This window comes from Ambystoma mexicanum, chromosome 12 (assembly GCF_040938575.1).
Source record: "Ambystoma mexicanum isolate Mex_15411 chromosome 12, UKY_AmexF1_1, whole genome shotgun sequence".
In the NCBI taxonomy this organism is placed as follows: Eukaryota; Metazoa; Chordata; class Amphibia; order Caudata; family Ambystomatidae; genus Ambystoma; species Ambystoma mexicanum.
Genome location: NC_090936.1, coordinates 449,597,189 through 449,622,936, shown reverse-complemented (window position 1 = coordinate 449,622,936; position 25,748 = coordinate 449,597,189). Strand labels below are relative to the sequence as shown.

Here is a 25,748-nt window from a genome sequence, read left to right as displayed (position 1 = left end):
CTTGGCATTACATACATGCACAAGAAATAAACAAGTATGACAGAGTGTGCAGATTTCCAATGCATATCATGCGACCAGTCCTTAGCAATCGTAGTGGAGAAACATAGGACACTGCATCATCAAGTCATGTGATGGCAAACAAAATAGAGTGTGCACTGGGGCAATAGCACAAATTACTGGTGGGGCAGGATCAGTGTAGATAAGTAGACCCTGAAATGGGACCAGATGTCTCTGGGGTGGCTGGTAACGGTTGACAGAGACCCAAAGTTCCTCTTTCTCGTTGGCCCATACAAAATCTTTAAGCCACAGATCTTCACTCGTGGCATTCGCCTGAGTCCAGTTCTGTAAAATACAACTTTTGGCTAATAAAAGACTAACGTTTAAGAACCTGCAGGTGGTAAAGGCTTTGGCATCAAACATATTACAGGATCTGGATAAATGGGGATTCCCACAACAGCAGACAACGTGGATCACACATCCTTCCAAAATTCTTCCAACCGGGGAGAAGACTCCAACATGTGTATTCCTGTAGCCTCTCCATCTCCACACCTGGGACTGGTGCCAGCAGAGTCCCACGCAACTAACCAAGCAGGAGTGTAATGGAACCTAGTCAGAATTTTGAGTTGAATGAAGCTAAAACGTGAATTAAGGATTACGTCACAAGTAAGCCTGCACATCTTCTGCCATTTTGCTGATGTGATGTTGAGATCTCAAGCCCATTTACAACAGATAGTAGCCACTTTATCAGGTATTAAACCAAGAACCAACCTATACAATGTTGACACAACTTTCCAGAACTACCCACATGGGTTATGTAGGCTAAACAGGGATCAGTTGGTGCTACATCCGGGAAAAACCTGCCAGATCCCTTGAAATGATGCATTCAGCCCATAGTATTGTAACCAGGGAAGAGCCCTACGTCGAAGGGAGGCAGTCAGAAGATCAAGTTTGTCCATATACTGGCCATCAAAAAACAAGTCCCATAGCTACGTAATGCCCAATCTACTCCAGGCATCTATTATGGCAGGGTAAGACAGATCGTTGCAGAGAGGGATATCCATGCAGCATGGTGGCCCTGAACCAGTCCACATCCGGATTTTTCTCCACGAGAGGAGGGGGATTTTGACCCGATCAAACTAGAATTTCCTCAAGAGTAATCGGAGGAGTGTATCAGGGATTTAATGTCACTCTTCTGATCTGCAAATTTCTCAATCCTCACATGTGGGTACGGGGAATCCTCCAAATACACATAAGCTGCATATTGGACTTGCGCCGCCATCCAGTAGAGTTGCGCATTTGCGCCAGTAAAACTACCCTTATCATACGGTTTACTTCAGTCAGACCACTTCAGGTGCAGAGCCCTTGAGTGCCACATGTAGAGCTGGATCAAAGAGTCTATTTTCTTGAAAAACAGCCAACCCGGCCAGATCGGGATGCTTTGAAAAAGGTACAACAATTTCAGAATTATCTCCATTTCAGTAGAGCCATTTTACCCACCATGGATATCAGGAGTCTCACCTAGCTGTGTAACGGGACAAGTAGTTATCAAAGTTAATGTTATATAAAGTACCTGGTTCCCTAGATATTATGACATGTAATTATTTTATACTATTTGGAGACAAGGTAAACTCTACCGCATTTGATGGTTTCTGAGTTGCTTTTGTTACTGGAAATAGCTCAGATTCACTACCTTTTATGCGGAGACCTTAAATGTTACCGAAGGCCAATATATATTGCCTTATGGGATCGAGATTAACCATAGGGTTTTTGACGAACATTATAAAATCATCCGCATATAAAGATAGAACATCGGGGACACCTGCTATCCTGATGCCAATATGCGAGTGTTTGTACCTAATGAGATCAGCCAGGGTTTCAATTCTATTGGCAAATAGTAAAGTGGAGAGGGGACACCCCTGCCAGGTACGACACTCTATTGCAATTGGGTCAGAGAGAATTCCATTGTGCAGAATATCGGATCGGGAAAGGAGTATAGCAGTTGAAAGTAAGATGAAATTGGCCCCAAACCTAAATTGGGTAAGAACTGAGTAGACATATTGCCAGGAAGCAAATCAAAAGCCTTTTGCACAACCAGTGCAGCCCCAACAGCCTGTACTTCCGCATCCAACTGGAAATCATGTTGAATATCCTTCGTAAATTTAGGGCTGTTGAGTGACCAGTAAAGAAGCGATTGAGGTGAACAAAGTGCGTAATTATTGGCATTCATCTATTCGCTAGTATTTTGGCAAATATTTGAATATCAGTATTTATTAGGTAGAATGGTCTACATGATCCACAACAGTCAGCATGCTTGTCAGGTTTTAGGAGAATAGTTAGAATAGCCTCCCGCATGGGTGCCAGAGGTAGCCATTTTCCTAAGGTCTTGCTTCGAGAAGACAAGGATCAATTTGTATTGCTTCTAAAAATGCAGTCTTCCCCGAGGTGAAATCATCCATAGCTCGGATCACCTCATCAATTGTTATGGGAAAGTCAAGATTTTTATTTTAAAAAATGAAATGCCTACCTTTCCCTATTCTAAGGGTTTGCCTACACAACACAACTGAACTAGGGTGCTCGTTGTCTTGTCTAAAGTCCAAAGCAAATCTGCCCTCCAGCCAAAAACAAATCCTTACTGACCCTGCCACTTAAACTAAATAACTAAAGGCCAGGAGAATGACTTCTCCTGGAATTGCTTAGCCAGCAAATGTCTCTTAATATATGATTTTCGAATAGCTTCTTGCCATTTCCTGTACCACTTAGTTCAGTTCTTTCAAGGGATTTCGTCAGTTCCCCTTCTTTACTTCAGTTTGTACTTTCAAATTCCTCTCTAGGCACTCTGGCCTCCACACATTTCTTTACTCTGCTCAATTACTGTTGATTCCCACTCTAAGTATTCACATTTACTATGACAAGTAGGTTTCTTGGAAGAATCATATTTGTTGGTTATTACTTAAGCAATATGACCCGAGCGGCGGGGGGCCTTACCGACTCAGGTAATGCCCCGGGGTCCGGGGCATTACCCAAGTCAGTAAGGCACCCGCCACTCGGGTCATATTGCTATTAGTACCCCGGCCCGCATTATGTGCGTGACCGGGGCACAAAAAGCCTTTTTTTCTTTCCCGAAACGCTGTGGTGTTTCGGGACAGAAAAAAAAAAGAAAAAAAAGAAAACGACCAAGAAAATGGCCGCCATGGAAAGGGAAAACTGAGTCCATTTTCCCTTTCCATGACGGCAATCGGGAGCGGACGTGCTAAAAAAATAAAAAATAATTAAATAAATAAAAAACGCGTACCTGCGTCCCCGCTGGGGGACGATAGAAGCCTTCAGCCGTGTGGAGGTGCGGAGCGGGGATGGCCCTGCTTCGAGCCTCCTCATTGGCTGAGGGGCTGCCACACCCCCTGCCGGGGACAAGGCGGCTGGAATCGTGGCTGAGAATCGAAGGATTCACGGCCAGGTAAGGAACCGGCGAGAGCCAATTAGAATGCTTGTTGCATTCTGCTCGACTCTTGCCGGGTACTAATAAGCGCAATAGTATTCAGTTTCTCTTGATCTGTGCCTTGTCCCATGGGTTTCCAGCTATACCAGTTACCTGTATTGTAGTAGGGCTGCATCACGGGGTTGGCACTTGCCTTTGGCGTTCCTCTTCGGCTTGTCGGAATGGCTTCTGTGTTTGATTTGTCTTCTTGCTTCGACACGCTTTGGGGTCATTCTCCTTGTATGACTCGGTGTGAAAAGGTGATTTCTCCTCATCTCTTCCCCAGCCACCACCAGGTAAGAAATCTTTCTCAGTATTTTGTTGTGGCTTGGGTATCTCCTAGCCACAGCTTCTCTCTTCTGTGCACGTTTCCCCAACTGTCCCTCCACGGACCGGTGCCGCCGCCTCCTCCTTTTTTTTTTTAGGGCACCTCTCCACAGCCATTGACCATTGAAATGAAATGATGTATGGATGCCAAATAGTAAAACTTTATTACTAACTGTCTTTATTAAAGCCTTACAACTCGGCAAAAAAAAGTTAAAAGCCAGATTATGGCACTCCCAAAATGCAAATGAAGGTGCGCGTTGGGGACGTTCATGCGTTTCGCGGAACAACTCGCCGCTTGTACACAACCACGAGCCCCCTTCAACCAGTGAGTTTATAACATGGGTGTAAAGCGCGAGAGAGCAGCCAGTGAGTGTTTACACAGCAATGAACAAAGGACTACTCTGGTTAACCCACTCTGTACGTAGCAAAAGCATGGTGGCCATCTTTACGTTTTTGGCGTGCAGGTGTTGTTGAAGCAGGTTCATACCGACAACGGCGGAGGCTGCATGGCTGCTCGAAATAATTGCTAGCAGTTCACATTACGGCAATATAGTGAGGCTTTTTCCTCCACTACGAGACATTGCAAGGCACGTCGCCCATAGACCAATGGCAGTGAAGTAAGGTTGGTCTGCATTAGCCAATCAATTAATAAAACGTGGGGAGGCACGTCTCACCACAACCAATCACAGCGCGACTGTTATGCCGCACCATCAATGGTGGCCACCAATCGAGCCCCATTTCAACTACTTAACTCCTCGGCAGCACAGACAAACTGACTGATTTAGTCGCGTCCTGCAACCGAGCAACTCCGAATGCGTAACGAGGTAAGAAGGAAAATAGCTTAATTTTGAAACCCGACAGCAGTTTTAGTAATCCCTTTTTTGAATAAAACGCTATGTTGTTTCATTTTCTGCCTAGCCGCCCTTTCCATGATGGTTTAACCGTTACAGAAGCACGAGTCTCTCTTTCTATCAAATATTTGCACCATGACAACTGGGTTTCTAGATGATTCAAAGTGAATGCATTCGCATTGCAAATACCAAACCTAAGGTAGGAAGATTTTAACTACTGCACAGCTTTGTTTATTCGCTAATTATCCCCTTTCCAATTAAAAATTCAATTATGACACATGCATGTCTTTCCATGCACCTCTTGTTTATTATTAAAGCATTACTTTTCTTTCAAGGTCAGTAACACGGAAGTCAAAAGTCTTTGCGACCTTTTTTGATACTTGCCAAAATTACTGATTCCGACCAAGTTTGCTCTTATCCATCTGGAAAAAGCACAGTCAGCCAGTCAGATAGGCTACTTATTATTTGACCTAACGGAATCGGTTAACAAACAGTAAGGTTTTAAATGTTCTGAATTCATTTTCAACTAATAGTCCATATCCAACTATCTTTCACAGTGGCTGCGTTTACTGCCACGCCTACTGTGATGTTGCCCCGCTGCTGAGATTATTTCTGGCCTACTGCCTCAGATGTTCTGCCCAGTTTAATTTCAGTAAGCTCCTCATCTGGCCATTTTAATTAGAATTACAGTCAGAGTTTATGGCATTTCTTTGCCCCCCTCTCTTGGCTCTAACTTACTTTGCAAGCAATCGTGATTGGATTCTGCATTTAAACCATATGTTTTCACCAAATATCAAAATATTCTTTTGTCTGCTTCCCCACAGGGTTCAGTTGTTTCTTTCACCCGGAGGAAGGCAATTTTTGGAAGTTAAATGCCAGACAGGTGGCTTATTTGCCAAAACGTTTCCCTGATGTCTGTCAGTATTTTGCGTGCCTAAAAATTATGTTAAGACTCCTACAAGTTAGTTTGCGTGTCAAAAAAATTATGCCAAGACACCTACACGTTGGCAGACCTGTATAAAGTAATTAATTGAACATTTACCACAACTAGAGTGGAGACATTTTTTTATGAATTGAAGTTTTCTCAAAGACTTTGTTCTGCATTCCAGTATGATGGTGATACTGCCATAAGTTCTTCTTACCATTAAATGATCTATTTTTTGTTTACTGTATGCTCTTTTCACGTACATGCTTTGTTACTCTATACATTTCACGATGTTTTCATTGATCACATATGCATTTTTTATTATTTGGTCTAAACACAGACATTGACAGCAGAAAAACCTGCCTGCATACATGCCATTACTTTCTGTAGCTCTGACCTTCATCAGGGGGAGGCAGTGAGTCCGAGTCAGGCATCTTGTTGGGTTTTTTGGTGTAGCCTTGGTGACATTGGCCATGCTGACCTGTTTTCAATTAGCTCATTTAGTCACTGCATCTTGGCAAACAATGGACCCAAATCACACACTCCATGAAACAGACACTCCCCGGAATGCTATTTTGTTTTGTGCGTGGATGGGTGATTAGGGTCTCACCATAACCTAGTGTGCACCTGGGCAGTAGCAGCAGGATCCACCTAACAACTTATTTCAGTGGAAAGGCTCCACCGCACAAGACAGGTGCAAAGGTTGCAGTGGGGTCACAAAGTGTGCTTAGTCAAGACACAAGGTGTGCTTACTAGTGTTCAAACCACTCAAGGGAGCATTCTGTGCAGGATTGAGTTGTGCAGCAGCCCCAGCGCAATGCACCTTGTGCGGCGATGCCAAACAGCACCACAGCAAGGATCTGCGTCAGTCCGACAGACTGGTTACAGCAGACCAGGCCCACCCAAGCCGCAACCCCTCCAACAGGAGCACCGTTCTGCATTCACCCACAGCAACATTCATCAGGAGTAACTGGCATCCACGGCTATCTTCCCAATGAGGGCCAAGCATTAACCCTCCAAGCACTCCGTTCGCCAAGGCTAGCCAGCACCAGAAAGGGGGACCAACACTAGCCGAACCAGAGATGGCAGACAGAGGCAAATTGGGGGTTGCTCTGAAACCTACACTCCAACCAGCCCATAGCCGAGTTAATCCAGGGAAGCTGCCATACATACTTCTCTGCTCAGCAAGGACCACACATCAGTCCATTAAGTGGCTGCTCTGATGGACTGCATATACCGCCAATCCCTGTATCTCTCGGACCTGCCATCACGCTGCGCAGGCTGCCCGTCAAAAAAACCAATGGCGGCTAAAGCCTTCGGTGGGTCAAACGCTACCCGGTTATATCCACGTTTATCTGCCACTGGCTCCTTAGCAATTAGGTTGCCAAACAGGGCCATCTTGTTTGCAGCGCCCCCTCAAATTTTATATTTTGAACCTGGACTGGTTGAGAGCCTTTGAGAAGGACTGCTTCTGTTGTGATAGAGAATAAAACTGGGACAAACCGAGGGGTTCTGAATCACCTACAACATAAATAGGGAAAGGAGTGAGAAAAAAAATGTAAAACGTCGCTTCTCAGGCCAGCAATGAATTGGAGTCACAGTTTGTGGTACAGGGGTGGATGGTAGAGAACAATTTGGAATGGGGCATTTGGTAATGAAACAAGGGACAGAAATGGGCAGAGAACAATTAAAGCAAGTGGAGACCCCTGCGAGGGGCACCCCTGCTCAATTTATGTACACCAATTTCAACAGTGCCAGTTTCTCGAGCTGTAGCATCTGTTGGCTGACACAGGGGAACAGGTGTATACCCAGTTCCTAGTAGAAGGGACATCTAATTTGGATAAACTGGGAGCTTTCAGACAGGCATTGAAGAAGCAGAAAGAAAAGGTGAGCCAGACAGTTGGGGCAACATCTATGTAGAACGAGTCTAAGATAAGGGGACTAAAAGACACAAATGAAACTGCATGGACATATTAAGTTCTGGCGGCCAAAGGGAATGGCAGGGCTGCCTATGCTTCTTTGCCCTTGACTGGTGGACAAGAAGATGGAAGGGGACAGGAAGACCAAGATAATGAGACTGCAAAAGATATTGTAGACTTCTTTTCTAGCATACACACCGTCACATCTGGATGGAGACCGGCCAGGCAGGTTGCGCTGTTACAAGGTGCAGCCCAGCCTCAAATTCAAGTGAAAACCACACTGGTGCAGCCAGGGCCCAAAGCCTCTGGCTTCAAGGGGGCTCAGCACATCACCCTCTTACACTCAGTCTATTACGTGGGGAGGTAGGATATATTTTATTTATATCGCACTCATACACAAGTGTTTCAGAGCGCGACATGGCAAGGGAGGGGAACAGGGGAGAACAAAACAACGATCTTACTAGGCCCAGTGACATTGAGAACGCGCAAGTGCATGGGAAAGGAAAAGGGGAAAGGTGCAAGGAAGGGTGGCGAAGTGGAAAGTGCAGAGCAGAGGAGAAATATATAACTAATGATAAATATATATGAACAATAAACAATAAAAGGCAATGAACAGTGGTAGTGCAGCCAGCATGTGGCAACTGATGGGTTTAAGGCAGCAGACAGGGTATGTCTGATAAGTGCAGAAAGAAATGGAAGGGGTTGGGGACTGTATGGGTACAGATACAGAACCCAGTGCAAGGGGTGGCCCGAAGGCAGTGCAGGAGGGTGGCAGGGTGAGCAGGTACCTGGACCCGGTGGACAGAGGGTGGCCAGGTGAACGGTGCCAAGAGAGAACCAGATCAGCAAGGGAGAGGAGGGGGCAAAGGCTGAAGCAAAGAGGAAGGTCTTGCAGTGCTTACGGAACCGTAGATAGGTCTCCTCAGGTTTCAGAGTGGTAGGGAGTCTGTTCCAAAGGGAGGCCAAGCCAAAGACAGATCAACCCACAACTTGCTTCTTTGAAAAACGACTGACCTGGAGGGAGTTAGAGGAAGAGGAGCGAAGAGCTCGAGAGGGGAGGTATTTACAGAGGGATAGTTGAAGGTATTTTGGACGCAGGCCACAGAAAGCCTTGTGGACAATGCAGAGGGTTTTGAATTTAATCCTTGAATCCACTGGGAGCCAATGGAGAGATTTCAGAGCTGGAGAGATACGATCCCAGGGCTTGAGGCCAAGGACAAGTCTCGCAGTTCTTGGATTAGTTGTAAAGGGCGGAGAGTAGAGGCAGGTAGATTTAGAAAGAGGTGGTTACAAAAGTCCAACCTAGAGAGAACCAGAGCTTGGGAGACAATGAGCTTCTGGGGGAAGGAGAGGAAAGGCAGAGTACCTCTGGGGAGGTGCAGTAGGAAGTTTGACTTTTTATAGATGTCAGAAATGTGGGCAGAGAAGGAAAGTGTGGAGTCAAAGATGTCCCTGAGATTCTTAGCCTCGCAGGTAGGGGTAGGAGGGCCAAGGGAGGCCAGCCATAGAGTGAGGGGAAAGGATGGTGAAGGTGTACTGATGAGGAGGATCTCAGATTTGTTGGCATTTAGACAAAGATCACTGGTGGCACACCAATCTTGAATGGCAGTTAGGCAATAAGAGATGAGAGAAGAAGAGGAGGTGGCCGAGGGCAGCCTAAAAATGGAGTGGAGTGTCATCAGCGTAGCACTGGAAATTGGAGCAGAAAATGGCAAGGCAGTGGGCGAGAGATGCCAGGTATTGGTTGAAAAGCCAGGGTGAGCGGTTAGACACCTGGGGAACACCACAGGTAGAGAGAGAGAGATAGATGATGGGAATACAGGAGGGACACTACAATCCTTCAGATGCTATCAGGGCTGCCGGAGGAGCAGCCTCATCTGTTCACTGTCCATGTTTAAGTAGACACCGGGATTTATGAAGTCTGGTTAAGGAGTTTCCTAGCATTAGGGACGAACCACAATGGCCTATGCTGTTATGAATCAGAACACAAGATAGTTATGTTGCCAAAGGTAAGGCAGCGACTCACGAAGTATGCAGATTAGCAGGCAGTGGATCCAGGCATGGACATGCTCTTCGGTATCCTAGAGATAAGTTGATGGCAGCAATCCCTGTGATTTTCCCCAGAAAGACTGATAATTGGCAAACTGCAAGCAGAATAAAGAATATATAAATGACTCAGAAAATAGTTTACTAAGCTTTCAGGAATCAAACCCAACGAGACCTGCCAGGAAGCTATATCAAACTCATTCGTACCTGGTCTATTACCCAGAACCCTGGTGCAACTGAAAACAGTCTGATCGGGGGAAAAATATGCACTTATCAGAGCAGGTGCAAATCACTAGCCAAAGGGGAGGCTTTAGGGGAGAATTTGGGAGCAGGTAGGGGTGAAGAATACTACACACGGGGCTAAGGTGAACAGCAAAGATATTAGGGACAGCAAGATCCGCAGAGACAGTTTGGGTATCAGAGTCCACCGGGAGGTCAGACAGGCCCCTTTGCGTGTCATTCTTGCAAACAGAGCAGCCACTGGAAGAATGTGTCCCCCAAAAGACAGCAGCAACCTTTCTTCCCTAAAATTCATGGACAGAACCCTGTTCCAAGCTCGCCTACAGGGAAGGTGGTGTCAGCCCCTCTCCCCAACCCGAATCTGAAGGCTTCCCCCACCTTTTTCAAACCCTAGCGCGCCAGCCTACATTCCTGGACCCCCTTCGATTCCTCAGGTTGATAAACACTCCTTCAGACTAAATACAGGAGAGGAAATACTGATTGGGACTTGGTCAAAAAAGATCAGGAGGGTCTGTATGTGCAATGCAAAGCAGAAGGAAAATCAGTATTCGTGTTTGGTGAACACAGGTGCTTATAAATCATTTCTGAAAGCAGCTACTTTTCAAGAGGCTCCATTGTCTGTGGACACAGTGAGAATAGTAGCAATCTTCACCTCCGCAGTAGTGCACCAAGTTAGAGGAACGGTTACAAGCATGTTACATCCTATAACTTTTACAAATGACTTCCTCTTAGTTCTCTCAGCTCCTGTCAATTCACTAAGGTGAGATTTATTGCGTAAGCTATGATGCACTATATATTGCACCCTAGGCATGGTGTATTGAGTGTCCCCTATAATTACGCTGCACTTGTTCCAACAACTCTTCAGATTGCTCCATAAGGAGAATTGTTAGGAGACAGACGGCAGACTGGGCATATGAGGGAATTGATTTGACTCTGTGCCACCTTCCCCGAGGTCCGTGCATGATAACGAGTTGGGGTCCAACCACACTGTCAAACCTGTAGAATCATGGTTGATCCCTTCAAGAAATGAACTTGAATTCCCCAGTACCCTCTGAAACCATCACCCCACAAACAAGGTATAAATGGCCCCTACTACTAGCCCTTGTAACACTCCGACATTAATAAGCCAGGGAAAGAGACCTAGTTTACTCTATATAGATGACTAACAGTTATAGCTTTTTCATTCCAGTGTTTCCTACAGGGTGAATAGCAATTAAATCAGTGTATACACACACATATACCTTCTTCGAGTTGCGTGGTCGCCACCTGTAATGGGACGTTTTACATCACGTGCTGTGATACTTCAGCACAGTACATTTTCACCGCCGGGGATTACACTTAAGCTACATATAAAGCTTTTTTGCACACATTTATCCCGGACAAAGAACACTCAATTTTGCACATTTGTTTTGTCATAGATATATACCACAGGCTGTGAAGAACCGAAACCACAATTCCAGGTCCTGATGAAGGCCGTTGTATTCAACGCCATCTGAATTACAATAGGCCGAAAAAGTATTGTGTCCACTCTTTATGTAGATTTGTGTTCGCCACACCAACCGGGCATCAAATATTTGACGTTTAATTCAATATTGTTCAGAAATATCTCCTTTCAAATGCAAGGGTCTGTACATTGTTATCCATTAGACCGTTTTAAGGTGTACAATAGATTTTTCACTTGGTTTTGTAGGTTTTCGTTGGGAATGTGTTGGGTTCATCGACTCATGCCATGTATGTAATGCTCATCAAAAAAAGCCTTTTTGTATCACTACACAAGATGGAAGTTTTGTGATAAACACTATCAAATTTAAGTGTGTTCTGTTGTGAAACCGGGGTCGCCCTGATCAATTGTATACACCTTGCTAGCAGTACAAAGAGGCAGCCGCGTAATCCTGGGTTCCCATTGTGAGGTTGCCGTCTCGCATTCAGTAGTCTCCTTGTCAAGACTCAACCTATGTCCATGTCACATGGCAGCAAATATGTGATACTGTTGACAAACTCTTCCAATGTTACTTTAACTAGGTGCACAGTGTTTTATCTGGCATCTCTGCTACCCGCTTCCCAGGATGGTGAACCACATTACTGATTTTCTACTGGCACCTTGAAGTAATTTATGAGACACTCCTTTTCCTCATGCTGATCGGATTTATTTCACGGATGGGTCATGTTATTGGGATCACAATTGGTGTCTGGGTATATAGTGTTTACATCTAGGATCTGGTGGAGGGCAAGAGGCTGCCTCAGGTCACCTCAGTGCAGGTTGCAGAGCTAATGGCATTCACTCAGGCCTGCGAGCTAGCTGCTCAATCTGTTAACAGTTGCACTGACTCCAAGTATGCATTTGGGGTTGCCCACAACCTTGATCTACCCTGAAACCAAAGAGGATTTTTAACATCTACGCGTTTCTTTTTTTTTTGTACTTTTTTATTAATTTTCAACAAGAAATACATTTCCCAACTCCCACAACAACCCGCCCCCCCTGAAAGCAGCTGCATTATGTCCTTGGTCCATTACTTCCATGGATCACTTGCCCCTACGTACATAACAATTGCACTCCCCAACTTCCCCTTTCCCCCCTCCCAACCCTCCCCCAAGAGCAGTCTGATGTAGTCCCCGGCCCAGTATCTCCATGGGTTGGTCGCCCGTGATCATTGCAGGTCCAACAAATGCAAACGTTGCGGGCGCCACCCAATTCAAAAGTCGTCCCTAAGGAAATCCAGGGTCTCTTCCCAGTCCCTTGTGAACGCTTGGATATTGTTGTTTATAGCAAATGTTGCCCACTCAAGTGCCACGATTTCCCAAAGTTTTCGCAGCAGGTCCTGCATCAAGGGAACCTCCTTACTCCTCCACCTCTGCGCTACAACAGTCATAGCCACAAGTATAAGAATTGCTTTTGCCTTTTCCTGCCTTGTTTCCATAGCACGAGGGACCCCTAGGGGCCCCTTTCACACCAAGGTGTCCCGCCTAAGACCCAGAAGGACCTCTTCAGGGGCACTGTTACTTCCCATTCCGTATGCCTGTTCCTGTACTTTCTCCACTTCCTGCCAAAAGGGTCCGATTTTTGGCCGCGACCACCAGATGTGTTGTGCCGTACCTTCCATCCCACATTTCTGCCAACACCTACCAGAGGTGGTGGGGTATATGTCTCGAAGGCGGATAGGTGTGTAATGCCACCCAAACAGGACCTTATACCACATTTCCTGTAGTGCAGGCGCTTTGATCAATCTCGGGATTCTCCTCCACAACCTCTCCCATTCTTCCCTCTCAATTACCCTTCCCAGGACCTGTTCCCACCTCCGCATATATGTCCACTGGCCCCTGGTACTTGCCTCGTCCAAGATTTTATATAGGTTAGATATTAGGCCCTTGGATCCATCGTTAGTGGACAGAAATCTCTCAAACCTCGTCATTCCTCTTGTTGCTGCCTTCTTGATTGCGGGGTTCAGAACCCAATGGCGAATCTGCGCGTAGCGTAGTCTTTCCCCCTCCTTAATCCTGAACTCCCTCTTGCACTCCTCAAACGAGAGAACTCTGTCCCCCCTAGACATGTCACCCAACCGCTTGCAACCCCCCCTCTTGCCATTGCTTGAATGCCCCATCTCCAACCCAGGGGTTGAATCTCTGTTGCGGAACAGGGGGGGTAAAGGGGGAGGGAAAAGTCGTAATTCCCTTTGTTCTCACTAACTTATCCCAATTCTCCACCATCAGTTTCGTAATGGTGCTCTCGTACACATGTTTAGGCCCACGATGCTTCGAAAGCCATAAAACCTCTGCTAGGTTGTGATGTATTACAGCTCTATCCATTGCTACCCATCTTTTATCCTCCGCAGCCTCCCCCTCCCGGAGCCATTCCCTGATTACTCGCAATTGGGTGGCCTCATAGTATTGTTGGAAATTCGGCAAAGCGAGTCCCCCTCTCTTTTCCCTTCCCATAAAAATTCTCTAGTCAGCAAACCCAGCTCCTTAAAAAAGCCCGCGGGAATTGCCTGAGGTATCGCTTGGAAAAGGTATAGCAATCGGGGGAGCGTCACCATTTTGACCGCGGCCATCCTGCCCAACCACAAAACTCTCAGGCCCTTCCATCTACTATAATCCTGTTTGATGTCCTTTAGTATCGGAGGATAGTTGGCCTGGTACCACCCTGCAAGAGTTGGGGTAATTTTCACTCCTAGATATTTGAGTCCACCTGGGCTCCATGTAAATGGAGAAGCCGTCCTCACTAGCTCTCGGTGTCCTGCCTTTAAAGTCAGATTCAAGAGTTCCGATTTACTAAGATTGTATTGTATTGTATTGTATTGTTTATTTGATAATGCGCACAAAACCCAGGGGTAGCCGGGCGCAGCAGGTACAAGGTTACTTAAACTTGGGTTACATACAGAGTATAGGCGAGAAACAACATAACAGTACCGTAAGACAGATCAATACTTGCCGTGTGGCAGAAGAAAAAGAAAACTAGCATATTGTAGTTTTGAGGGAGTGTGCAGGTCTGAGAACAGAAGTCATTATGGACAACGGTATCATGGGTGCCTCAGGGGTTAGTTGTCATTTGTCCAGAGCCAGTTTTTTACCTTGCGTCTAAAATTGGAGTAGGGTAAATTGGCTCTTAGTGCAGTGGGTAATGCGTTCCAGGCCTGGGCAGCTTTGACAGGGAAACTTGCTCCGCCCGCTTTGGAGCGTCTGAATCTAGGGGTTTCGAGCAGGTAGTGGTTAGTAGCCCTGGTATGGTGCCTAGATGATTTTCTAGTTAGTCTGGCTGAGATGTAGGGGGGAGCAGTGTTGTTGAGCCCTTTATGGGTAAGCGATAGTGTCTTGAGCAGGACTCTGTCGCTGATTTTGAGCCAGTGGCGGTATTTCCTAACGTTTGAGATATGTGCTTTGCGGGGTATGTCAAGGGCAGCTCTAAGAGCGTTATTTTGAAGGATTTGCATTTTATTTATGATGGATTTGTTGGCCCCTGCATAGAGGGCATTGCAATAGTCTAGTTTGGACATGACTAACGCATTGGCAAGCATGATGCAGTTGGTTTTAGAGAAGTAAGGTCTGCAGGTCCTGATTAGTTTGCAGGTGTACGCTGTAGAGGATGCCAGGGTGTTGACTTGTTTTTTAAGGGATAGAGTGGAGTCGAGGTAGAAGCCCAAGGTTTTTACCTCGGTAGCCACCTTAATTGTATTGCCTTCTATGTTAAAGTTACGATAGTTGGGGCTCAGTTTTTTTAGGTTGGAGTCGGAACCCAGTATTAGTATCTCAGTTTTGTCGTCATTTAGGCAGAGGCCGTGGGAGGCCATCCATGCCTGAATGAGGAGGTAGATTTTGTTTACTAGAGCTGTATCTTCGACAAAGTTGCCTGATAGAGGTATGAGAATCTGCGTATCGTCTGCATAATTTGTGTAGGTTACCCCTAGTTTGTCAAGTTTGTCGAAGAGAGGCTTAGTGAAGATATTGTACATAGTCGGTGAGACACATGAGCCTTGTGGGACACCACAAGTGATTTGGATTGGGTCCGCTGCTGCTACAGGGGAGAACACTCTCATTGAACGGTTGGCTAGGAAGGATTGTACCCATGCTATAGCTTCACTTGAGAAGTGAGCGGCAGACGCTAGATGGTTGCATAATACTGCGTGATCCACCAGGTCAAAGGCCGCTGACAGGTCAAGGAGGAGGAGCATAGCTGTATTACCTTTGTCCTTCAGCTCGTCAATTTGTGTCTTAAGGTCAATGAGGGCTGTTTCAGTGCCGTGCAGTGGTCTGAAGCCAGATTGCCGTGTACCTAATAGTTGGTGCGTCTCCAAGTGGTTTTGGATTTGGAGGTAGGCTACTCTATCAATGATTTTAAGGAGGAATGGGACCGTAGTAATAGGCCTGTAGTTAGTGGGGATAGCTGGGTCAAGTGTCTGTTTTTTGAGGAGGGGGAGAACCCAGGATCCTTTAAGGTTGGTGGGTACAGTGCTCGTGTTAAAGGAGGCATTGATAAGTTTCGAGATGAAGGGTGCTAGATCTCTAGCTGCATCCTTAATGATTTGCGCAGGGCAACTGTCACCTTGGCAATTTGACGGTTTAAGGGACAGAATGACCTTTTCCGTTTCCAGTATAGAGATGTTGGTGAACCTGAAGGGTTTATCATTGTTTTGGGGGGGTGTGCTGGGTGACTCCTTCAATGGGGTGGTGTGGGTACCGTGAGGGTGCAAGGAGGCTTTTTTCTCAGCAATTTTAGATTGAAGGGTTATGATTTTATTTGCAAGAGCATTTTGGATGCTAGTGCACCAGGATTTATCCTTGGGGACATTGTCTGTGGGGGCAATAGGGTTTTCCAATTCACGAAGAATAGTGAAGAGCTCTTTGGAGTTAGAATTGGCTTTACTGATTCTATGATTGAATGAGTCTTTTTTCGTTTGAATGATTTCCTTTTTGTATTTTTTGGCAAAGTTAGCAAGTGTGGTTCTATTGTCGGCAGAGGGAGTATGCCTCCAGATAGCTTGGAGTTTGCGTTTTTGGATACGTATTTCTTTGAGATGGGGGGTAAACCAAGAGTTGAGGTGAGTTTCCCGTTTACTTTTGTGGAGTTTGGTAGGGGCAATCAAGTCTAGCGCTTTGGTCATGGCGTTGTTAAATGATTCGACTAACTCACTGGGGTTGGAATCATTTGGACTAGCTATGAGAGTTGGTAGGAGGAGTAGGAGTAGTTTTTCAGCTGTGATTTCTTTTTTACTTCTTGTTGGCATGGGGGGTGCTATTTTATTCTTATTGGGTTTGGGAGGTTCGATGTTGGCTGTGAAGCAAATAAGATGATGGTCAGTCCATATTTGAGGTAGGATACTGGAGATGGTGATGTTGCAGTTGTGGTTGGCTATCCAGTCTAGCGTGCGGCCTTTTATATGTGTAGGAGCTAGGACATTTTGGGTAATGTCGTGATTGGCTAGAATAGATTGGATTGCTTGTGCTTGTTGGTCTTCAGCGTCATTGAAGCCTAAGTTAAAGTCGCCTAGTAGAAGGAGCTGAGTGGAGTCTTTGAGGCTGTCGGTGAGGAGGCTAGATAAGTCTTCCTCAAAATTGCCTAGTGGGCCTGGTGGTCTGTACACAAGAAGTATAGTTAGTGTGCTGTTATTTGAGATAGGTATTTTAGCTGAGAGAAGTTTGCATGATGTGAGAGCTGGGTGTGGGGTGAGTCTGGCAGCTAGATGTGTTTTGGTTATGATGGCTAGGCCACCTCCTCTAGTGTTGGGACGGTCGACTCTAAGGATATTGAAGTTATCTGGTATGGCAGTTGAGAGGGCAGGGCCAGCTGCATCATGGAGCCAGGTTTCAGTGACAGCAAGGATATCTAAATTGTCCGAAGACAGTATATCTGCTATTTCGGTGTTGTGTGCTATAATGGACCTAGCATTAATGAGTGCTCCTGATAGTGTTGGATTTATCTTGTTATCTTTGGCAGTTCTGGGATTGGGGTGGTTGTGTCTCCTCTGTTTGTAGTATGGGTAATCAAGTGGTTGAGGACGATTTATCGTCGCAAGGTCAAGGGAGGTTAAGATTGATGGTAGTGGGGGTGCGCGTGGATACTGGTGGGTTAGTTCTCTTATTTTTGATGTCATAAAGTCGTGGGAGCCTAGCTCTAAGTCGCAAGTTTCTCTCATGCAAGTTGCAGGGTGTAGAGTTGGTGAGGGCCATTATGATGGTGATGGTTAGGAGAGTCCAGGCTATGGTCCCACGTGGGTGTGAGACGCAGGTAGTAGTGTGCATATTGTGGTAGCGATGAGGTAATGCTTGTATTTGGTGAGTTTGGAGGGGATAGGGGTGCAAATGTACTATCGTTCTAGGTTGGTAGATCCTGTTAGTATCTGTAAGGCGGATATGCTACAGCAAGGGTTCAGGCTTGGGAAGTTCTAATCGTGGCTAAAAATGCCAATATAGTGGGGCATGGCACTTAGAAATTGACAAAGGCATAAGGCACACACAGTTTAGAGTGGTCTGAAAGCGACCATAAGGCACAACACAATTTGAGAGTGGTCTAAAAGCGACCATAAGGCACAACACAATTTGAGAGTGGTCTAAAAGCGACCATAAGGCACAGTTAAAAAGTGGTCTAAAAGCGACCATAAGGCACAGTTAAAAAGTGGTCTGAAAGCGACCATACGGCACAACACAATTTGAGAGTGGTCTAAAAGCGACCATAAGGCACAACACAATTTGAGAGTGGTCTAAAAGCGACCATAAGGCACAGTTAAAAAGTGGTCTAAAAGCGACCATAAGGCACAGTTAAAAAGTGGTCTGAAAGCGACCATAAGGCACAGTTAAAAATGTGGTCTGAAAGCGACCATAAGGCACAATACAGTTTGGAAATGGTGAGTATACTCAGGTCACACAGCCATACATTGACAGTGCAATACGGTTGCAATAATGGTTAGGGATGTATACTGGTATTGAGCTTCTTACCCTGAATAGGTGCCGGCATAATCAGGATGTTGTAAGTAAGTTTCAGAAGGAGCATAAGAGCTGGCACTCGGCACTTTATAAGACCTAGATCAAAGGTACTGTTGGATAGAGGCAAGTTCTGTGGCAGGGTTCGAAGGGGGCGAGCGCCTTGCGCCTGCCAGCGGCGAACAGGGGCTAACAGGGCAGCTCGGCCTTATAGTGGCCTTAAAGGTGGCCGCCGGCTATTCCGCCTGCCGGCGGAAGTTCCTGTAGGTATGGATCAGGGACGCGTTGCTTAGCAACTAAGACGAGGCCAAGCCTCGCTTTCATCCCGCATCGCGCCCGACATTTTGTTTTTCATCATGTCGGCGCGAGCGGGTTGTATGTCAAAGAAGGTGGTGGGCCTGCAAATGGGGCCCTGCAATGGTGGCAGGAGGGACCCAGGAGGGGTATGGGCTCCTACCCCTTGATCTTAAAACCAGAGGCTTTCCCAAATTCCTCTAAAATGTTGCGGCATGCAGGAATGGATTCCATCGGCGCTGTTAGTGACAATAACATGTCATCTGCGAACGCCGCTATATTATGTTCCGCCCCTCCAAACGATATGCCCTTTATCTCCTCCATCTCCCTCACAGCCTGCAGGAGAGGCTCCAAGTAAATTGCATAAAGCATGGGTGACAGGGGGCAGCCCTGCTTAGTGCCTCTACTAAGTTTAAAGGACCTAGACATGACCCCATTAACTGCTATCCTCATGGTAGGATTGTGGTAGTTGGCCTGAACTAGATGCAGAAACCCCCCGCCTATTCCCATCCTCTGCATAACCCTAAATAGAAAGGACCACTCCACGCGGTCAAACGCCTTTTCTGCGTCTAAGGATAGGAGGACCGCGGGAGTGTCCGTTCTATGTGCCTTTTCCACCAAGTGAGCCACTCTTCTAATATCATCTGCCGTCTGTCGGCCTCTTATAAAACCCGCCTGGTCCGGGAGGATCAAGTCCGGAAGATAACCCTCTAGCCTGTTCACCAAAACCTTTGTGAAAATCTTGGCGTCTATATTGATTAACGCTATAGGCCTATAAGAGGTTTTCTCCTCTGGGTCCTTGTTGGGCTTCAAAATTAGGGTTAGCCTGGCCTCCTCCATAGAGGGGGTGATCCTCCCCGTTAGCCTAAAATTGTTGAAGAGGTAAGTCAGGTGAGGAACTAGCTGAGAAGCAAAGGTTTTGTAAAAAGCCGCGGTATACCAGTCTGGTCCAGGGGCCTTGTTCAAGGGTAATTCTCCTATCATCCTCCTTACCTCCTCCTCTGTAATCTCCTTGTCGAGAAATTCTGATGCCTCCTCCCTGATTTCCTCCAATTCCACCCTGGCTAGGAACTCTATTTGTCTCCATTCCTGGGGGTGCTGTGACGCATAGAGCGACTCATAAAATTCAACTAGTTCTTCCCTTATCTCCTCTGCTTTTGTCACCCTTTCCCCCGATCCTGATTTTAGAGCTGTGATCGCATTCCTAGCAAACGCTCCCCTTTACAAACGAGCGAGGAGAGAATCTGCCTTGTTCGATTTCACATAAAACCGTTGGCGAACACTAAGCAAGAGCCCCTTCGGCTTTTTTGGTTCGGAGGAGCTCCAGTTGACCTAATGCTCCACGATACTCCCTCGGGGAAGCCCTAGTCGGGGTCACCCCCGCCTTGCTGTCTCGACCTCCTCCTCCAGCTGCCTCTCCAATGCCCTCAGTTGCTTCTCCCTGCACTTCGCTGCCGCCATTAGTTCCCCCCTCAATGTAGCCTTAAAAGCATCCCACCTCGTCTCCTCCCTTGTTTCCCACCGTGCGTTGATCTCAAAGAAATTCCTAATCTTTTCTTCTATCTCTTGCCTAATTACCGGGTCTCTGAGAAGGTATCCTGGATATTTCCACGTCCACACCCCTCTTTCCCGATACCCTAGATCCATCCTCATGGAGACCACTTTATGGTCAGCAATGCCAATGGGGCCCGTCGCTACTTCCCGAATCCGACCCACCAGACTCCACGTTACCCAAATGTAGTCGATCCTAGATTGGGAGCCGTGGACCCCGGACAGAAAAGTAAAGCCCTCTTCATCCCCTTTTAGTTCTCGCCACACATCTCTGAGTCCCGCACTGTACACTCTTTCTTTAAGGTCTGCCGACATCACCGCTCCACCCACTCTCACGGGACGCCCTGCCCTATCCCGTTCCCTCTCCCAGGCTATATTGAGGTCCCCCATTAAAACTATTGGCCCCCAGGCCTCATCTACCAACCGACCCAGGACCTGCTTCAAGAACTGCTCCTGGCCTGAGTTTGGGGCGTACACCACTGCCAGAGTAAATGGACTATCATGGTACTTTCCTTTAACTATGACATACCGACCCTCCTTATCCCGTATAATTTCCATTTCCCTAAAGTCCACTGTGTTCCTAATAACCAGGGCCACCCCCCCGGTCCTACCCTCACCCGACGCGTGTAGGATCTGATCAAATCCCTGCAGTTTCAAACGCCCCTGGTCCCTTCGTCTAAGATGCGTTTCCTGTAACCCCAGAATATCCGGTTTCTCTTTCTTGGTAAAGTGCTCTAATTTCTTTCTCTTAAGAGGGGTATTAAGTCCCCTCACATATGTGTTAGCCACTTGAAAGTGGGTTAACCCGACCATATTCTATGGCGCCTAGATCCCCCCCCCCTATTCCCCACCTGAAGGGGCATGCAGAGGGCAAAACCCCCTATCCCATCCCCATGCAGGAGGTCAGACCGTTCCCCATGCTGTCGCAACTCCTGCTTTATTTCCCCCAAGGCCGAGTTGAGGTCCGCCCGTATCAGTTGGAATTGCTCCTGGAACGTCTTGGTTAAACTAGTCTGCAGGGTGAGCATCTCCCCCTTCAGGTCTTGCCTTAATATTGTGATTGGACTCTCCCCTTCGAGTGATGAGTCCCCTCATTCTGAGCTCTCCTTCGTGGTTTTAGCCGGCTCCATCATCTCCTGTATCGGCCAGATAGTGGGGAGGGTGCCCGGGCCGTCTCCCAAAGTCTGCAGGAGTCTACCGCTCTTTCCCTACGTGTTTCTCCTTTAAGAACATCCAGTATGTGAGAGCGCTCTTATACCCCATAATGCTCCCAGAAAAGATTTCTATAATTAAATGTGTGGCTCACCAGCACCTGGATTATAAGAACCTGTGGCAATGATTTTTCAAACTCAACATCAAAGCTAGCAGCAGAAACCTAATCCGAAGGGGAGTATACCGGAAGGATACATTTTTGCTGTTTAGTTCAGATGCAGGAGCACACACCCTCAAATAGGAAAGATGGTTAGTTGAGAAAGGGATGACGCATGCATGAGGACTCCCTGTGGAGAGATGACCAGGGTCGGTTGGCGCCCCAAAGATATTATTGTCACACCTTAAAGGAATATATCAATCATGACCAAGAACATGTGGAAAAGAGTGGAATGATGTCCCAGAACAAATATTGGTTTGCACCAAAGTTGGTAAAGAAGTCTCAGGAATATTGTCAGAGGTGCATTATGTGCTTAAAAAGAATGTGGGAAGGGCAGTCCTTGCCATCCGAGGGGGCAACATCCTTATGGTCCGATTGGTACCCTCCAAGTTTATTTTCTCTAGCTTCACCATTGCAATAAATGTCAATATCTCCTGGTGGCATTGGGCATGTTCTCCGGATTGGAGTCTTATTCTTGTAAAAGGGCGGACAACATGAACGTCGTTTAAGGTCTGGTTAGAAATGTTGTGCCTAGATTTACCGTTAGCATGAATAGCGAGATCAGAGCTCTCATTTAGTCAATGTGGTAAAGAATGTTAACTGCCTTGAATGTACAACACAATCTACAATGTCTGCACCATCTGCAATCAGCAGAAGGAGCAGAGAGGGGGAAATGGGGTATAAAGAACATATTGGCAAAACTATGCCAGGAGACAGGGCTGAAGTGGCCGGCTGCCCTTCCCTTGTGTTGCCTACTATTCAAAAAACCACATTTAGCAGACAGGGCTCAATTTGCATGACATTTTCTATAGACACCCTTTAAGGCTTTCTTCATGACCACCAATTAGGTTTGTTGATGCTAGTCTTCACTTCAATGATGAAAAACCTCTGGATTATGTGAGGCCCTTAATGCTTGGTCAGTTTTATCAATAACAAGTAATGGCTGCCTTGCCTAAATAGCCGACAGAACCCTGCCAACACCTTACAGTGGGGGGGAGTTTGTTATGTTGACAATCCATTAGCCAAAGGTAACATTAGCTACATGTCGGAATGGACCCTTCCAGGCAATCCCGATTACCAATTCTGCAGTGAAGGAGTGGCTTACCTGGGTGCATTGCACCCCAATGTAAGAAGAATATCTCCTGCATTAACTGAAAAGGATGTCTGCACTGAATGTTGTTTTTCTTTTGTTCCTCCGTTTGTCAACTTGTCTTATTTTGCCCCTCTAGATGGGTTACAATACGTTTCTCCAAGTCCATTTAGAACAGAAAAAGGCTTTAACAACTCGCAGGTGATAACCACCTAAGAGATTCAGTGTTGTCCCTTTCCTCGCGAGAGGTATAATGTCTGCTGGCAGGGGGCAACTGCTGGTTTTTAGGCAGTTGGAAGAAAGGTGTGGGTTTATTATTAGGATTTCTTCAAAAACCTGCTAAACATGCACCAGGACGGATCCCTTATCCTTTTGAAGACCTCCTGAATTGGATGTACGACAAGGACTACTTTTGGGCCCTAGACGACAACCTGAAGTCCAGGAGCCCCAAATTCAGTCAGAAAGTTCCAAAAGGCAATACTTTAATACGGATACTGAACTGACTAAAATCTACACTGAGCCTCCCCGTGTTTCTGATCTGTACTATTGATAAGGAAAGACGACCATCATATGGCATGGATATGATTCACCTATAATGGTTGTGGTGAGAATGAGGTTACAAAACTCAAATGAAAGCGACAGTGCTGCTATAGTAGACTTACCAGTGAGCTTTCACAGAGTGGTTGTGCCAGGCAAGTGTAGAAAACAAGATCAAAGTGTAGTTCTATGAAAGCATTAGAATACTCCTATTTAATTGTATTGTTTCTTAGTAATGACATTGACTTACAGGAATGACAGTGAGGTGGTAGTGGCAAGTGCGTGCTCTAATGCGACACATGCTATATGTCGGCATACTACCCAGCAGGAGATTAGAACATGCCCATTAATTAACCTTATGGCCTCTCTTGCCCTTGAGGTGGCCAGGTTTCGCAATAGCATGTAGGTATCTCAGAAGTCATTGTGGTACATGTAGGATGTTGTCATGCGGTGACATCTAATTGAGTGGAATTTTCCACCGACCCAAACCAGGTGGACTGTTAGTTCAGAGATTGGGCACTGATGATCCTCGTGAATGCTGGTTCCTCGACAAATGTTGTTTATAGTTCAGTTGTATGACGAATCTGGACAATTTGTCCCTTCTCCCTAGAGGGGAGCCACCCCCTGTGAGGCTAGGGAGGTGAGCCCGCTCTGCAAGACCCTACCTAGGGGTCTGGGCATGTGGGACATCACTGGTAGGAACCTCCCTCTAAGGTACAAGGGCTCCCAGTCCAAAGAGGACCTTCCGCAAAGGACTACCTTGTCCGCATACATGGGGCTGGACAGAACTGAGTTCCAAAATGTCTACTACAGAAACCAGCAGTCCTACTTCCACCGCATTGGCTTCAGATAATGCTAATGGCCATGATGTACATGCACAGAATAAGAATTGTGAATGGAGGGGGAAGCCATGCACAACTCCTACACAAGGAGGAGAATCCACAGTACACAGAGGCGAGCCTCTGGAAACATATCCTGGAGGGGGATGAGCTACGCACAACCGCAGTGCCAGGGGTGGCGGGGGAGAAGCCAGCTAGCTGGATGCTACGCAGCAGGTACCCTCACCAAGCGGGAGGCTCTGAGCCAGAGAGGAGCTTAGACAGGAACAAAAACCTCTTTTCTGGTCCAGCAACCACAAAAGCTCAGTGGTGGGCCAGGCATCAAGCAACTGACGTTGAGACCAGAAACAAGCAATATATAGACTGGCTGGGGAAGCCGTGATCAGTATCAGAAAGTGAGAGATTTATATGCACACACGTCTTGTAGACCAGGGAGCCAAAGGAATATCCGATTTGCATCCTGGCTGCGGAAGCCAACAAAGGGATCAAAGTGTTTACAATTGCAGCTTTTAAAGTTACATTTTCTCGCCCCCCCTTTTCACATAGCGATGTATAATTTTCTTTGCAATAGCACTCCTTTCATAGACATATTTTCAGCATCTGTAGGTTTCAAAATACTGATTCCTAATCCTGTAAGGAAATAAATACAATATTTCCTGTGATATGCTGTGCTTTTTCATCTCAGACTGGACTGTTCTCCATTTTAATAAAAGTTTGCTGGATGCTTCCATGCGACGGAAAATATTAATGTTTGTGCTTAGTCGGACCATAAATTCTGATTATAGGTGCACTGCAAACATTGCACATTTCTTTGCATGTTTTTTTAAATGCTGTGCGCAGGCTCTAACTCGCATGTTAGTTTTTAAACTTGAACTTTTCTTTCTGTGCATACTTCTCTTTAAATATATTTCCCTAAATATGAAACAACAAGCTAGGTAGATAGATAGATCCAAGCTTTGGTATGTGGTGTTTAACACCTCCCTTGTCACATTATGTATTACCTTCTCCTTGTCTTCATTTCAGGGCACAATGTAGTCTTAACTGGGCGGAAGGGGTCCTGATTAGACTAAATCATGTACAATCATACCGCTGGAGCAGCTTGAAGGGAAATTCCTCAAGCTGAAAGAGAAAAGGGAAGTAGTAGGTCGGGTTTGGGATGGGATGACTTGGGGTATATATCAGGGCCAGTCTTTGGACATTGGTATGGGACGATTAGAATTAGCGACAGGACATCTCTAGGGCACAGTTTACCAAAGCAGCCGCTAATATCAGTGAATAAAGGTTACGGGGACACTCAGCTCAAGCACCCGAGATACAGCTGATAAAAGGTGTGGTCTCCTCTGGATAGAAGCTTCTGTGAGACATCAGCCGTGAAGAAGTACAATTTTTTTCTAAATTCTGAGCTCCTCAGCAAAGTTATCCTGCACAGCAGCTGGCCAAGACTCATCGGAAATTATTTGAAGCACCCAAAAAACTGTGGCCAGGGCGAGGTCTTTGGCAATAAAAAGGATGGAGGTTTTGGCATGAAGAATGCACATTCAAGGCAAAAGGGCTAGTGAAAGGAATATGTGCCCCTACCAGCAAAATTGCACAAGGCGCATGGGCCAGGTACAACTGGGATTGGGTGACGCAAGATGTGTGGGAAGTTCGACCTCCCGAAGTCCAGCAAAATAGTTAACCAGGTTAACTTCTGACTTTTGCTTAGGTATTGGTCCCACTAGGAAATTATGGCCAAACAACCTCCATAGTTTCAATATATCAGTAAGCCAACATAAGGATAGTTGGTATTAGTGGGAAACATGCTATGTTGGGATGGTAGAGCTGAAGGAATTGGTCTAAGCGTGACTGTTGTTCGCGGTAGAAGACAGGTGCA

General features: G+C 46.3%; 1 protein-coding gene across 2 annotated transcripts in view; it reads right to left on the bottom strand.

Annotated features, from left to right (window-relative positions):
- The window catches only part of BCL2L13 (BCL2 like 13), a 624,222-nt gene that overhangs the window by 506,400 nt on the left and 92,074 nt on the right, over positions 1–25,748 (bottom strand). The window contains exon 2 of one of the 2 annotated variants that reach the window (XM_069628662.1): positions 9,524–9,641. The exons of the other annotated variant lie outside the window; for it this stretch is intronic. The gene's annotated coding sequence lies outside the window, so the exon portion shown is untranslated. The remainder of the gene's footprint in view (positions 1–9,523; positions 9,642–25,748) is intronic. 2 annotated transcript variants of the gene reach the window in all.